Source organism: Pinus tabuliformis, chromosome 9, assembly GCF_031772625.1.
Source record: "Pinus tabuliformis cultivar Carrire ecotype Pingquan chromosome 9, CPIR1, whole genome shotgun sequence".
Classification (NCBI taxonomy): Eukaryota; Viridiplantae; Streptophyta; class Pinopsida; order Pinales; family Pinaceae; genus Pinus; species Pinus tabuliformis.
The window spans coordinates 1,644,197,496-1,644,212,207 of NC_142307.1; the positions used below are offsets into that span (position 1 = coordinate 1,644,197,496).

Below are 14,712 nucleotides of genomic sequence, written 5' to 3' on the forward strand. Positions count from 1 at the left end.
ATTGTCTTGTCTTAGACACTTTTTTATTACTGACCTTCCCTTCCAAAATGACAGAAGGAAAATGTTGTTGAAGCCACCACTACAACACATAAGGTACTGCACCTGCGGAAGTCGAAGAGAAAAATATACTTCAAATTTTAGTCTACTTATAGATGTAATATTACTTTGTACTCTATTTTATTCAACTACTAGTTGGTCAGATGTTAATGGTAATTTTGGAAAAAAATCTGTTCACAGATCTTCATACAGATGACAGTGACAAGTTTAGCATAAATGAGTTGCGGTCTACCCTTGTTCAAATGGGAGTCGATATGGGTGTTCCTCCGTTCACAGTTACCCCTGAAGGTGATTCTCTTCTAACAAACATTTTAAAGAAGCATAGGGTGGAAGGGACCAAAGAATTAGCGCAGGCTCAGTTTGCTCAATTACTCCAAGGTGTCTTGCAAGATCTGCCTGATTCCTGGCTTTAAAGCCCATTGTTATCCAAGATATTAAGGTCTTCAATGGATTACAACTGAGAAAGTCTCAATGGCTTGCAACCGAGAAAGTTTCTGGCAGATGAAAAACTTTTAGAGGAAGTGAAAAATCTTATGTTCCAGCAGTTGGATGTGAATAAAGATGGTAAAGTTAGCAAATCAGAGCTGCAGTCTTTTAGAAGCCAATGAAACAGTTGAGTTGCTCTATGATCAGATCTTTCCGAGTGTCGATGAAGACCATAACGGCCAACTAGAACATAATGTGTTTCAGGCACTTGTTAAGGGTATAGTGAAGACACTCGCGGAGTAACTTACTGCAAATCCCATATTTCGTGATCTAGAAGCTGCTGATTAGAAATTTTCTTAGATAATGCAATCTCTTGTTTTGGGATTCTTTTTTCAATCAGCCCAGTGTTAAGATTATTTATAGTTATTTTTAAGGATCTTTTTTCAATGAGCCCGGTGTTAAGATTATTTATAGTTATTTTTACATTTGATTCAACATGGATGCCATCTGTGGAAAAATTTAGAATTGAACATGTCAACATGACCCGACTTGGTCATACCGAGTAAAATTTGTATCACGCCACTAAAATTGGTATTATTTTCAATTGTGGATTTTATTTTATATTGTCTTCAGTTGACCTCGGCAGGGACTTGCTTCTTAGCATCCCTTACTGTTTACGTTAGAAATTGCTCTATTTTGTATTTTTTAAATTAGATATTGCTTTACTTTCGTATTTTTTAAATTAGAAATTGCGGAAGAGGACCAGGTCTTACTTGGATTTATTAAGATTTGAGAGAGATGAAATCGTATTATATGCTATTTTTTTTTTAAATGCAAAATATGAAAAAGAAAATATGTGCTAATAGATTTAATCTTTCTTTAGTGCTTGATAAATCTAGGATTAAGATGCATTTATAGTGGTTTTCTATTTTTCTATATAGATCAAGTGTAATTTTTCATTGTTTAAATTGTATTCTTGAATAATTTATTATTATTATTAAAAATTGAATGAGTTACACATTTTCCTACTAACTAAATAATTTTACCTTTAATTACTTTTTCCTTTTTAGCATTTAAATATTTTACTAAGGTCAATATTAACACACATTTTCTCTCTCTATATATTATTCATAACAATATTTATAAGAAAAATAGATTTTTCTTTTTTCTTAATTTTAGTTATATCATTTAATATAGATATCCAAATACTTTATTTATAATTCCAATAATGAAAGTGAAATATTTTTATCACATATTTTCATATTGGATTGTAATACTAACAACTAAGTGAACACAATTAGAATGTGGTTATTAATGTTTGTTAATGCTTTTAATTAAATGTAAGAAATTATGTATAATCATTTATGTGGATACAACTTTTTTATTTAAAGTACTTTTTTAGGGAGATTACAATGCACATTTTTTTTATTAAAAATATTGTTTTAAAGGGACATGTGTCAATTCTGAGTTGAGAATGGATGTAATTACACAATACCCTCATATTGGGTTGTAGAATGAGCCTCTGGGCTCACTGATCTAGATTTTCATTTGGAATAAATGGAGTGCACCATCTTAATTTTTTGTTGTGGTTTCAAAAACATTAAATTAGAATAAGCTTCTTTTAATATTTTTAGAAGTATAAAAAATTTAAATAATATAATAATAAGTAAATAATTAATTTTCAAATTGAAATGTAAATTAAAATTTGATTTTTTTATAAATCATTTAATAAGTAATGGAAATTGAAGATGTGTTATATTTTTTGTTCAAGTACCTCCACATTGTATATTGTGCTACACACAACGAGGAGTCAAAGGCGGAACAAACACCCTCTATTCAAATAGGTCATTAGGTCACTGAAGCCCCTCCTACATAGAGGGTTTGCAAGGGAGCTTTCTACCCCTACATAGGGGCTTCACCGTAGCGCCCCCAAAAAAATTATGGCAAATTCTTACTTAGAAGGTTTGCAAGGGAGCTTTCTACCCCTATATAGGGGTTTCACTGTAGTGCTCCCAAAAAAATTATGGCTATTTTTGATATCTTTTCGAATATAGTTTTTATTTTTAGTGGTTTCGCAACACATAGTAATTTAGCCCATGGTTTTGTAGTTTTTATTTAGAAAATACAGTTCTATTGTAATCTAGGTTAAATGGATTGGTAGTTATGGATGTCATAGAATAATAATAATAATAATAATAATAATAATCTAATTTTAAGGTCACAACCAAGCGAGAAACCAAATTGGTGTATGAGAACCCCTTGATTGTGGGACAAGGGACCCACCTCTGCATTGTGTTTTGATTGCAAAAGTGTATGAAGGTTTATATACTCTACCTTCCACTAGATTTGAACTTGTGACAATAAATACATTGAAAAATATTTCTAGTCTAACTTTTCGAGGGTAAAATATTTGTGTTAATGTGTGTGTTCACCATTTCATCTTTTTTGTTTGATTAAGAATCTATTTGCAATAATTAACTAAGTACAGTTAGAACCTACATTTAGTATCAGAGCGCATTTATCCCAAACTCTCTAGCAAGAGTGGCCTTGGTATATCACTAATAATGGATTCACTATTTATTGCTTGACTATGAGATGTGGTTTTAGATATGAGAATAGAACCAATAGAGTATAGGTCAAGAGATCAATTCCCACGGGAAACAAGTGTATGTGAGCTAGTCCTCTTGGTCCTATTCAGAAGTTGTAGAACAATCCTTTCTATCAAAATAAAAATACTCAATGACCATTTTGTCTATGAAAAAATTTCCAATAATGCTTCACATGGCCCCACATGGAGGTTGGCGACTTTGGTTTGGAAAATCCTTGGAGAATGGCCAAGCGAAGTGTAATAATCTCAAGTTTCAAGACTCAATTCCTTCAATGGTTGTCAAGCATTGACTAAGGACTACATCATTTGATAAAAAATGGACATTGAGGGATTTGACCTAGGAGGCTACAATCCCACGTAGGAACCATACACCATCATCTCACACATTGCACACACAAAATACATGTATTGACCTCATCCCCAACAACATTGGATCGAATCTTGATTGATGACATATATAGGTTGCTTTGCTTCCATTTCTCAAACCCTACATCAACCAAGATGCCTATGAACACAATTTCCATTTTGAGACATGCACTTTTCAAGGAGACAACAGTGTGGTTGGATTTGTCCGTAAGATGATTTAAAGTTTACATAGGACACCAAGTAGGCGGGTAGTCATCATTGCCACATGAGGGTGGAAAATTAGAAGAATGCTCAAATTTTGTTGAAATCGTGGTAGATCCTATTGACCTATGTGATATATCTTGTGTCAAATTATGTATATTGAGCTCCTATTTAAATGGGAATCCAGTAATTGAAATTACTATGTACAAGATGTTCAAAGTTGTTCTGAATTGAAAAAAATGATGGGAATTTTGGAACACATGTCATAGATGTTCCAATGACTATATTAGAATATCCTTGGTTCCAAATGAGAGATATAAAGGACTATACTTGCCTATCCAAGTAGTGAAAATGTTCAATCTAGGGCTATCATGTTGAGTTTTAGGCATTAGTGGTTTGTGCCCTCAGCATATGTGGGGCACCTTCAATGGTCTATATGATGTATGTGGATTGTGTTGTAATTTGGCATGATAGGTGAAGTGTGTTCAACAATTTCTTTGGAAAGGTAATTCGGTATGGTTGAAATCCTCATGAGATTGTTGGCAGGATTAGATCTAAATATGGAAATGAACAGTTGGAGCATAGATAAATGATCTCAAAATATACTATGGAGACCCATTGTGATGGTGACGGTAAGGGATGTGCTAAAGTAGTGGTGAGAGAATTATAAAAGGAAATTAAATAATTATTGTAATGGAATTAAATATTTGTAATTGTGCATAAATGGGTATACAACTGTAATATTTTATTAGGCATGTGTATCCCTAATAATCTATCGATATAATATATATATATAGATGTAGGTGAAAAGGAAGGACATGTAAGATTCTCAAACACCGTAGATATAAAAATTAAGGGCACTAGGACCTGAAGATGAGTGGTGTTTGATATTCTCTTTAGTTTAGCTAAATTTTATCAAGGGAAACCTTAAGTCACATTTAAAGGGGGGAAGGTTAGATTAAACTTGACATGGTAAAAGAGTCAAATTTGTTACATAGATAATGATGGATTTGAGAAAATAGTTTTGGATGTCTGTGATTTCATGACCATGCTTTGCATGTAATGAAGCCTTTAAAATTCTTGGGGTACTCCATTGAAATAGGCCAAGGAGGTGAGTATAGAAGGATCATATGACTGACTTGTCCAGGTTTTGCTAAGGGACAAATAGATTTGTTAGCTATTTTTTCCCTATTGGTGTTTTCCATGCTCCTAATTAAAATTTGTATTTCTTCACTTTTCCTTCTTCATTAAGCTTCCAATAGATTTAATTTATCTATTTGTGTTTCTTTTGATTTTGATGTAAAACATATGGACACAAAGACAACATTCCTAAATGGCGATATAGAAGAAGAAAACAATATGAGGCATCCAGAAAGATTTGGGGTGAAGGAAGTGAAAGAGATGATATGCAGGTTAAAAAATTCTCTATATGGGTTAAATAAACCACCAAGGACGTGGTATCAAAAACTCAATACTTATATATTAGGTCTTGTTTTCACAAGGAAAAACGTGAATCACTGTGTGTATTTCAATCTATTTGGTGATCATGTTATATAATTGGTATTATATGTGGATGATATGTTGTTAATTGGAAATGATAGGGAAATCATCCACGAAGTAGAAAATTAGTTCTACTCTAAATTTAACAACAAGGATCTTGGTGGTTGAAATTTCTTTTTGGAGATGGAAATTTGAATTGATTGGAAAAATAAGAAGATTGAGTTAAATGAGAGGAAATAGTTTGAGAACATATTGCAAAAGTTTAATATCTAGGAATATAAACCAGTAAATGTACCCATTATTATAGGTGTGAAGTTATTTTCAAAACAATGTCTGAAGATACATCAAGAGGAAGACGACATATTCCCTATTCTATATGCTAGTGTAGTTGGAAGTTTGACGTATAAAATGGATTGTACTAGAACAAACATATCACATGTTGTGGGACTATTGAGCATGTATATTTCAAAAGTGGGGATGGAACATTGGACAACAATAAAGAGCATTTTTAGGTATTTGTGGCACCACTTGTTATGGATTGTGCTACCATAGAAGACAAAGATTTGATATAGTGCTCAATATGCATGGCCTTTGATGATGTAGATTGGGTTAGAGATAGAGATAAAAAAAGATATATAAGTGGGTATGTGCTTAACATATTTGGAGGAGAAATATGTTGGATGAAAAAAATATTGTTCGTAGTGTCACTCTTAATTACAAATTTTGATCTAGGATTTCTAAGGAATGAGACTAAATATTGACAATAGAATATGTCACATACATATAAAAAATAGTGTAAAGGAAATAATAATATGAAAAGATCTTAATTTCTTTTATTGAAAGGTGAAAATATCAAAAGCTACATCATGAGAAAATTCATGGCTTTTACAAAGTTGAAAGCTCATATTTATATTATTTATGGGTGTCTTTTCACTTAAGAATGATATACTTGCATTATTTATTTTAATATTAAATACCAGAGGTGAATATTACGTGTGGATACCATGGGTAAATTCCATGGTGAATGTGATGGATGAATACTAGGAGAAATTACCATGGATGAATACTATGGTTTGTCAAAACCGTGGGCTTTTAACTAATGAATGGAAAAAATACAAGATTAATCATATTGATGTGACAAAAAAAGTGGATGATTGCCAATTTCCACTCAAATAATATTACAAGAGCTAAAAATTAGTTGAAGTATCTCATAGTTGTCAAATCTAATAAAAATTAAAGATTAACCATGTTGATTCAATGAAAATGGTGGATAGCCACCAATTTCAACTATGATAATTCCTCCCCCCGTTATGCATAAATGGTCCCCATTATGTCAAGTTCCATCATCAAATGGATAGAATTTTGTTGAATTTGACTCATGGTGAGCTGCTTTCCTTGATGAAGAATATTTCCCACTTTGACAACCTGGTGAATTTGTATGTTCTATTGGTAGATATCTTTCTGGCATCCATGATTTGATCCACTATAGCATGAAACCTGTGTGGAACACAGTGGTCACGATGTTCATGCCTTTAATTAGAATTATATTTTTGCAAAACCTCATGAACTAGTTATTTTAGGAGTTGGATTCGTTCAACAATATTCATTGTTTGATCTACAATGAACCAAGCATGGGAGGACTATTTTGGTGAAGATTCATTCAAGAGAGTGATATATATAGGAGTAGTGAGTTTGACCTCTGAATAATTGTAAAAATATTTTTAGAGATCTTTGTTAAAGACATGCTAATAATATGGAAGGTTTTCATCCCATGTATGTGGATGTGTTGACCTAGATGTGTAAAGGAACCTTTGTAAGTAAGGTGTATAGACTCTTCTACAAATTTTTCCACATGTTTATGTTCCATAGAGAGAAATTATGCTAAAGTTGTGGTGGTCATAGTGACCTTTTGTTTTACTTGAACCATGAAGAGGAAAAATTTGAATGTATGTGACATTACCTTTCAGAAAGTTTTTGCTGAGATCAATGAAATAGAAGTAGTTACCATAGGTTCCCTATAGGGCTGACACCATAATGTAATAATGACATCACATTGATGGATCTTGTAGATAGCATGGTCTTTCCACATATATGATTTTACGAGAGGAAGATCACAAAATTCGAATAGGGAAATATCACACAATACCTCATTTTTGAAGTCCTTGATGCTATAGGACATGCAACATTGCTTGTTGACATTGATGTCTCGTTCATGGCTTAACCAACCAATGGTGTGTTGTTGGAGGAGTAGAATTGTTGAAAACTTTAATCAGTTAATGACCTTGGTTGAGATCATGTTCTTCTAGCTACCACTATCAACAATAAAATGTAATGGGGTCCCAATAACCGACATCTGCAAATGAAAGAGGCACACTATCTCCTTTGACTACTTTGAGTCCTTTAGTTGGTTCTTCATCATCTCTATGGTAGCACTACATTTTTCATCAATAATCAACTTTCCTTTATCATGTTTTGAATTAGAATTAGAGCCAACATCCATTTCCTTTTATTTAAGCTCAACAGATAATAATTGTTTCAAGTGACGTCCATCAATCGTGTGCTAGGGGACTTTATTGAACTCCTACCACTTTCCAATATATTTATTTGAATTCCCATTACCCTTAAATTCCTATAACTTAGGTTAGTTATCTTGAGGTTGTCTCTCCTTGATTTGTCCCTTTTTCTATGAGTTAGGGCCTCCTTTTATACGCTTATATTGAGTTGATTTGCAAACCTAAACTCGCTCTTATTCCTTTGCTTCAATGTTTTCTCTAGTTTTACAACATATCTATAAGTACCTCTTAATGAGGAGATATCTAGGAAATCGATCTCCATTTGGATATACCTATTTAGGTCACTAAAATACCTCAAAATCAGGTGCCTCTTGGAGTCTTTGATACCAATGTTTGAGCACAAGGTATAGAAAATATTAGTGTACTCTAACATTGTCTAGTATCGCTCTTGTCACAAAGTTGTCCATCTCATGTATTATTCATCATAGTTTTCTATAGGGTATAATTCCTCCTCGAGGGAATCAACAAAAGTAACCTAAGAAAGGCCTCCATTAAATGTCCTAGACTCGTCTTTGTTGTGCCTCTTCTAGTATCCTTACCACTAATATTTGAGATGAAGAAAGGATTTGAGTGGCACAAAGGTGATCTTTTCATTGTTAGAAGTTTTTTGGAAAAAATAATAGGCCTCTAATAGATTTAACCATTTCTTTGAGGCATCTACATGTTTTTAGCCTTTGAATAATGGGATACCAAAGTTAAGTTATACCTTGAAGGGTGTCACATCTCCAAAAAAAATTTTTGTTCATTGAAGGTGCCTTGGTTGCTACTAACAGTCACAGAAGGGTTTGGGTGAATTTGTCTCTCATCTCATTCCTCTGTTGCGTGAGTGCATCCTCGAGCAATAACATGATAGGATTTCCTACTCCATCATCACTCGTTTCCTTTAGCATGGGAGGTCACTTGCGTTGATGAGCGTGGTTGTCCTTAAGGGAAATTAGTTTGAGATTAAAGTCTTCGTACCTTGACCTCGACAATGAGATGCGTTGAAAAACCATAAGGAGTAGATTGCTCTTATACCACTAATTTGGGTTGTATGAGGAATGAGACAAAATATTGACAATATAATAGGTCTGAAGCATATATAAAACAATGTAAAGGAAATAATAATATGAAAAAAGCCCACTTCTCTTATTAAATGGTGCAAATGTTAGAAAACGACATAATGAGAAACTTAATGGCTTTTACAAAGGTGGAAGCTTGTAGTTATGTTATATCAGGGTGCTTTTTCACTTAAGAGTTATGTAGTTGCATTATATGTTTTAATATTAAATACCCTGGTGAATGCCATGGGTGAATACCATGGTTTGTCAGACCCATTATGTGTGAATGGAAAAATATAAGGTTAATCACATTGATTCGATGGAAACCATGGATAACATCCAATTTCCAATCACATCAGAAGTTGAATAGATGGGAGCCACTCATGCAAGCAAGGGAGTTGTATGGTTACAAATATTATGTTTAAATATTGGGTTGATACAATGAGGTGTGAGGATAGATTGTGATAGTCATAGTGCAATTTTCGTAGAAAATAACCCAACATATCATTATAAGACAAAGCATATTAATGTTTGATATCACTTTATGAGAGATATAATTGAAGGAAAGAAGGTGTTATTGGTAAAGGAAAACAATTTGAAGAATGTTTCAGATTCATTGACAAAATTTGTTAGCACTCAAAAAGTCTCCTGATGTAGAAAAAGAATGAGAATTACTAGCCTTGATTGTTTATCATGTACTTCTATGACCTTCTCTATGCAAAACGTGAGAGAATGTTTAATATGTGTTATACACTACCTCCATGCATTGTACCTTGTATTGCATTGAACATGGGGTCATAGGGGGGTGTCAAGGGTAGCAAAAACCCCCTACTTTGTGGTGTTTGAGAAAGGCGAGAGTCTCCTACATAGGAGTTTGGGAAACACCCTCAAAAAAAAGTTGGGCAGTTTTTGTTAGGTTTTCCATTACACCATAACCCGCAGGCATTAGTAAAGTTCCAAACCATTGTCATTACCTTTTTAAGAGGTCTCGGGGTGGATCCCATACTGGCAGTTAGTCCACTTGATCGATTCCCAATGAGGTGAGTGTGAAAATCCAACACCCCCCTCAAACGCAAATCGGGCAATCAGTCTTGGGCCAAGGCTCTCATACCATGTTAGGTTTTCCATTACACCAAAGCTCGTAGGCATTAGTAAACTTCTTACCAATCATCATTACCTTTTTAGGTGATTTGAGAGTGGATCCAAAAATGGTGGTTAGTCGTCCAAAGTGATTGTGAAAATCTAATATTTTTTTTGTGTTTTTTTACAATTTCCGTGGCATCTTCTTCGCTTTAAATAATTTGTGGTTTATTTTTTTTATTAAAAATATATTTACAACCGTTAACTATATAAAATTAATAAGATTTTAAGTTTAAAATTTGTAACATATACGCTATTTTATTAAAACCTTTGTTGAAAAAAGTTAAAAAAAAAAGGCACAGTTAAAAATAACTTTAAAAAGTCTGCCAAACACATTCAGCGAAGCTGTAAAATCCTTCAAAATCACCCATGCATCCAAGGGAAAAAGGCCTCATGCTTGAGGCATATCCCTGGCCGTTGGTTTGCAGAAAAGAATCATGGTCATATTAAGATTCCGCAATGAATCCATCTCCGTAGAGAAAGGAGCTAGTTTGGCCGGAAGTGAGATTTTCATGGGGAGTGATGTCGGCAAGAGGGAAGGGTTGCCAACAGGGCCGAATAAAAGACCATCACTAATCTGGAGAGGAATTTGACGCCAAATTGGCCCGTCAAATAGGTTAAAAATTCAGAAAAGCTGTCAACATTCTATCTTAATCAAAACAGGACCGGATTGCCAAAACCGTCAAATTTGACAGGCGGTTAAGTTATAAAATTCCAGCACCATTTTGGAAGAAAAATGGATACTTCCAAAATGGATATGATGGTGCCCATTACCATAATCACGTGCGAAGCGATTGTCAGCGTTTAGTAAGGAGCTAGTTTGGTGGGAAGTGAAAGAAGGAAAGATTGCCATTTACTAACAAGGTCGAATTGTAAGGCAAGCCCTATTTCCACCCTTATAGACCCATTAATACACCCTCTAAGGACATCGATACATGGGAAGACTCTAATATCTATTTACCAGTTTGTATACGTAATTTTCAAGCGAGCACTTTCTAGTTAATAGTCATGGAGTTGTTCATGATATGATCATCCATCTGACTGTTTGTATTGATGGTCATTGAAACGCGGAGGCATGCGTAACATAGGCGTATCCATTTTTTTTATATTAGTGGCCATGAAATGTCTTCATACGAAACACAAGATGCGAGCTCGATTGATGATAGTATACGAAATGATGTATCAGGTGGGCTCAGTATTGTATGCTTTAATACCATTTTTTTATATTTATATTCAATTTTGAAATTTGAACTTTGAACTTGTAAACCCACCCCACCCAAATTCGAAATTTGAAATTGTAAACTGCCCTGCCAATGCTTCAGGGAAAGTAAAAGCCTAAACCCAAGTCAACGCATATTAAAATAGTAGTCTACCAGTAGATTGGTGGGATTTTCCTACAAGCAGCCAAAAGATTCGGTGGATTCTTTTCATTTTGAACAAGAAATGAATGGAATCAGCCCAGCGTGCAGAAGAAGAAAAGGCAGCCTCCCCCTCTCACGTTGTTCTATGCTCTAGCGTAGATGGCGGTGGCTTTGGACATTATTACCCTATCTGAAATTTTCGGATGATTGTTTTAGTGAAGAAGTAATTGATAATATTTTGTTATATCATTCTGCTGAGCTTGAAAGTTTGAAGATTTTCGGGTTCTATTCTGGCAAAATGTTGTGGAAATGGATCAATTCTGCGTCGTGAAACAAATAAGTCTTAAAGTAAAACATCCTCCTACTTTTCTGTTTTACTACGATTTTATCAGTTTTCTGAAGCTTTCCTGTTTTGAATAAACACAGCCACTGAAATTCACACAGCTACCGCCTCAATTTTGTGGTTTCAGATACCATATAACCTGCTCTCTAATAGGGTTCTCGACTAATGATGATATCCTTAAGCAGCTTGTAGCAAAATGCCCCCTTCTTGAAAATTTGAAAATCCAGTAGAATTTCACATTTAAATGAGCCACACATTGATATGACATCTCTCAGATCAGCACGCACAACATTTTACCAAGACACCTTTATATTCCTTTGCATTATTAGTATAATTTCTGTTGGGAATTTATGAAAATTCCATAACAGACAAACAAAAAAAAATGCTCTGTTTTAACACTCTATTTTTAACACAGTAAACTCAGAAAATTGAAAATCGTTTGTCTATTATGGAATTTTCATAAATTCCCAACATGGTATCAGAGCTAGTCCAGGCTCTTTGAAGTGTCAAAGAAGTTGAAGGAAGGGTTTATTGCTGTAGCAGCTTCACCAGCAGAGTGAAGACAGTCAGTGAATTTTTTTTTTTACACAGGCAAGTATTGAAAGAATGGCTAGCACCAGCACTAGTATGGGTATGTTTAACATCCAGCTCCCACAGTTTAATGGGAAAAACTATGACTATTGGGCCATAACCATGAGAGCCCTGTTTATCTCTCAAGATTTATGGGAATTAGTTGAATGTGCGTTTGAAGAACCAGCAGATGAAAATCAATTTAACAGCCTAACTCAGGCAGAGAGAGATATGATGAAGAGAAATAGGAAGAAGGATGAAAAATCCATTGTATTGTTGTATCAAGCAGTAGACCAGAGTGTGTTTCCAAGGATAGCAGCGGCTAAGACATCCAATGAAGCATGGAAAACCCTCAAAACAGCCTATCAAGGCATGGAGAAAGTGAATACAACAAAACTACAATTGCTGAGGAGAGATTTTGAGAATCTGAGCATGAAGGAGTCAGACAATATTGACTCATTCTTCACACATGTGATTGGTCTGGTCACACAGATAAGAACTCATGGAGAAACCCTTGAAGAAAGGAGGATTGTGGAGAAACTGTTGAGGGTCCTACCCTCAAAGTTTGATGTGATTGTCACCACCATAGAAGAGACAAAGGATCTCTCAAACTTTTCAGTTGATGAGCTACATGCATCACTGATAACACATGAGCAGAGGTTGAGTAGAAATGAAAACTCAACTCTAGAGCAAGCCTTTAAGACCCAGATGTCTTTTGGAAGAGGAAGAGGTCAAGGCAGAGGAAACAAGAGAGGAAGAGGCAGAAGTCAAAACAGAGGTGGAAGGAACAGCCCAGCAAATGCTCAAGGAAGAGGCAGCAATCCAAATTAGAGCCAAGGCCATGGCAACATCCAACAAAGTGGACATCATCATGCTCAAGGACAAAGGTATGAAAAATCCAATGTCCAATGTTATTATTGTAAAAAATATGGGCGCTATGCCAGTGAATGTAAGAAGAAACATCATGATATGAACAATAGATCTAATGCAAATATTACTAGAGAAAATATCAGCAAAGATAATGTATTCTTAGCTTGTAACATTGCTTAAACAAACAGTGAAGATATATGGTTTCTAGATTCCGATTGTAGTAACCATATGACAGGAAATTTAGCCATGTTTTCTGCTTTAGATCAAAGTGTGAAATCACAAGTCACACTTGGGACTGATAAAATCTCTGTTATGGGAAAAGGAGAAGTTAATATATTTACAAAGAAAGGAGAAAGGAAAACCATAGCAGATGTCTATTATGTTCCTGGAATGAGGTGTAACCTCTTGAGTATTGGACAGCTTGTCCATAAGGGGTACAATGTTTTCTTTGAGAATGATGTATGCACCATCATGGACAGAGCACCCAGCAAGCGATGCATTGCTGAAGTGAAGATGACAAGGAACAGAATGTTCCCTCTTAGAATAAGAGCAGATTTGAAAAATAAAGAAGAAATTGCAGCAGTGACACAAGAGGCTTTCCAAAGCGTGCCAAAGGATGAAAATTGGTTGTGGCACTTGAGATTTGGACATCTCAATTTTGGAGGTCTAAACTTGTTAAGCAGAAAAGGAATGGTAAGAGGATTACCATTGATAGAGAAACCGGACAACCTTTGTGAAGGTTGCATTTTGGGGAAACAACATAGAGAAAGTTTTCCATCAGGTAAAAGCATAAGGGCAAAGGCACCCTTAGAGATCATCCACTCAGATTTATGTGGACCGATGCAACCTCCATCATTAACATGCAGCCAATATTTCCTAACATTTATTCATGACTTTACAAGAAAAACTTGGGTATATTTCCTTAAGAACAAAAATGAAGTGTTTGAGAAATTTCAAAATTTCAAAGCACTTGTGGAGAACCAAAGCGGGCTGCATATAAAATTTTTGAGAACTAACAGAGGAGGTGAGTATATCTCCAACGAATTCCTATGATTTTGTAGAGAAAATGGAATTCACAAACAGTTTACAGCTAGGTATACCCCACAGCAAAATGGAGTTGCTGAAAGGAAGAATAGGACCATCATGGATATGGCGAGGAGCATGTTGAAGGAAAAGCATTTGCCAAATGATTATTGGGCTGAAGTTGTAAATTGTGCAGTGTATATTTTGAACAGGTGTCCTACAAAAGCAGTCTTGAACAAAGTGCCGGAAGAAGCATGGAGTGGGAGAAAGCAAGGTGTCACCCACTTGAAAGTTTTTGGATGTGTGGCCTATGCACACATAGCATATCAGCTAAGGAGGAAGTTGGATAGCAAAGGGGAGAAATGTATCTTCATTGGATACAGTGAGGAATCAAAAGCTTACAGGTTGTATATCCGATCTACCAAGAAATTTTTTGTCAGCAGAGATGTTCAATTCATTGAGGAGGAAGCTTGGGATGGAAGCATAGAGAAAACAGTGAATGTTAAAAACTGTTTGTCTCATGATGAAGATGACGAGGAGGTGGCTGAAATGCATCCCCAAACAGTAGCGCCAACACAAGGATAGCAAGAGACACCCTTGAGAAGAAATGAAAGTGCTTCTTCAAGCACACCAC

The 14,712-nt window shown here is 34.9% G+C and overlaps 1 pseudogene; it reads left to right on the plus strand.

Annotated features, from left to right (window-relative positions):
* The first annotated feature begins 206 nt into the window (after positions 1–206).
* On the plus strand, positions 207–831 carry LOC149155136 (uncharacterized; annotated as a pseudogene).
* The last annotated feature ends 13,881 nt before the right edge of the window (positions 832–14,712 follow it).